Consider the following 2,398-nt stretch of genomic DNA (forward strand, 5'->3'; position numbering starts at 1 on the left):
GTGTTTAATCACCGTCTTTGCTGTCTTTTCTAAGGGGCTCCAGGCTGAACACCACTAAATCCAGCTGTTCTTTATTTCATATAAAATCCACTCACTACATAACGGTTTTTCTACATTTTCTAGCACATCAGATTTTCAGAGACTTATATTCCCATAAAGAACTAGATCGCTACTTTAGAAAAACAAAAAGAAAAGGGGGTGTTAACTTTTATATAAGAAAACTACAGTTCGGTAAATACAACCCGCTGAATTTACTACTTTTCGCTTCTTTAAATTTCATTTTTCGTGACATTAAATTCTTACGCCGCATTTTTATCTAGCATGCGATAGGAACATGCCGATTTCATTAGAATGCAAAGTGATACATACTGAAACGCGGTAGGTAAAAGTAAGGGTTATTAATAAAACCCGGCCCGGCCCGGCCCACACCACGGAAATAGCCGATTCCGATTGTACGGAAACCACCGGAAACTTACGGACGGAAGGCTAATATAATTACGAATGGTGATACCGTCATCTTAATCAAGGCAATTATGTGTATTTTATTTCATTATTACAAAAGTAGAAGCAAAGTATTTAATGTTGATGATACGTATGTTTGATGAAGTATTGCACTGGACATAAGCAAAGACCTAAAATAACAAGGTATTTGAATCGCACTCAATCAAAGAAGTAATACGTTCGACAGTCGATGTGTCATTTTGTGTACCGGACAGACACGAGATGGCAGTTTGCAGGATACTTTCAACAGAACTGGACAGGCTAGTTAAATGTACGTCGTTATTTCACACCTAACGATGTGACACTAGGTTGTGTAGTAAGGCGAATGGGTCTATACAGTGCACTGGAAGTATTTATAAAATTTGGTTGCCCGACCAAAATAGCGTTTTAGCATATTAAGTATTAATTTAATGAAAATATCTTGTCTTATGGAACATATGAATATAAACACTCTTATATTAAGGTTGTCAAAGATTTGCATTGATAAGTACACTAGAAATGTAAGTTTATGAAATTATTATTATATTCCTTTTACCTATCTCGGTTGCGCATCCAAGATAGATCGAAAATAGATGAACTACGAAGCTATGCGCTGTTTCATACTTGCCATTTGTTTCAGGTTATTGAAGTATTCAAATTTGAATGTAAAACTAAATAAACTAATAAATTATATCAAAAATCTAAAAACATAGTCAACTTTTTACATTTTTTTTTTCATATTAAAGGGAGGCAATTACAAAATTTCATAAAAAATATCAAAGTAAACATTTCCAGAAGAGGTATAACTCTATGTAATAGGTCTTTGTTCCTGAAATACAAGAAAAAAAAAACTGGGAAAAAAATATCATAAAATGTTGCTCAAATGATATATCATATGATTTAGCTTTAAACAAAACCGGGTGATTTTGTATGGAGATGATACCCGGAGTTACAGTAAGTTGTAGAAATGAATGAACTGGAGTATAAAATATGAAAGATCGGTCGCAAAGTTTCGAACCCGGACCCCCCCCCCCCCCCCCCCCCAAAAAAAAAAAAAAAAAAAAAAAAAAAAAAACATGTCCGCTCAGTCTGTTTAAAACAAAACAATAAAAAACGGTAAATATCTAATATGGATAAATGGGAGGGTAGTGATAGCAATGAACTTTCATGTTTTAACAATTTACTGCTTACGTTATTTTTGTTTTTAGATTATTTAATTTTTGATTTCTCTTTCTTTTATATTTGAAATAATACTAGCATATCTTTTTAACACAGAATTAAAAAAACCCGGTCCGGTCGGACTACGAACTATGCTTTTGCTATATGCTTATACAACTATTCACACAATGTTAACTTTGTTGTTTTTAAAATGAACATTTTAAAGCATGTATTACAAATGTGTGCAACTCAGATGTTAAATTATTATACCCCACACAATGTCCAATGCACTTTTCCGATTAGTTTCACTTGAATAATATATCATTAGCGTTTTTATATCTCGTGCGCAAAATCGTTATTTTCAATTTCTGCGCATGTGATATTAAACAATAATTGCCTTTTGGTGAGGTCGATATGAGCCGCGCCATGAGAAAACCAACATCCGCCCAGTCTGGTCAGGATCCATGCTGTTTGCTAACGGTTTCTCTAATCGCAATAGGGAGCGGTGGTCTAGTGGATAAGGTGTTGGACGCTCAATCCAGAGGTCGTGGTTTCGAGCCCCACTGGGGTCACGACCATGACTTCTCATATGACACCAGTACTGGTTTTTCCAGGAAGCGGACTCGAGAGTGGTTACAATAAGCTTGAAGCTTTCATCACAATCGAGCTAAAAAAATTTGTATAAACTAAAAACTAATCGCAATAGACAATGTTGGTTTTCTCATGGCTTGGCTCATATGTGGATTTATCGGCCTGATAA

Source organism: Mercenaria mercenaria, chromosome 16 (assembly GCF_021730395.1).
Source record: "Mercenaria mercenaria strain notata chromosome 16, MADL_Memer_1, whole genome shotgun sequence".
Lineage (NCBI taxonomy): Eukaryota > Metazoa > Mollusca > Bivalvia > Venerida > Veneridae > Mercenaria > Mercenaria mercenaria.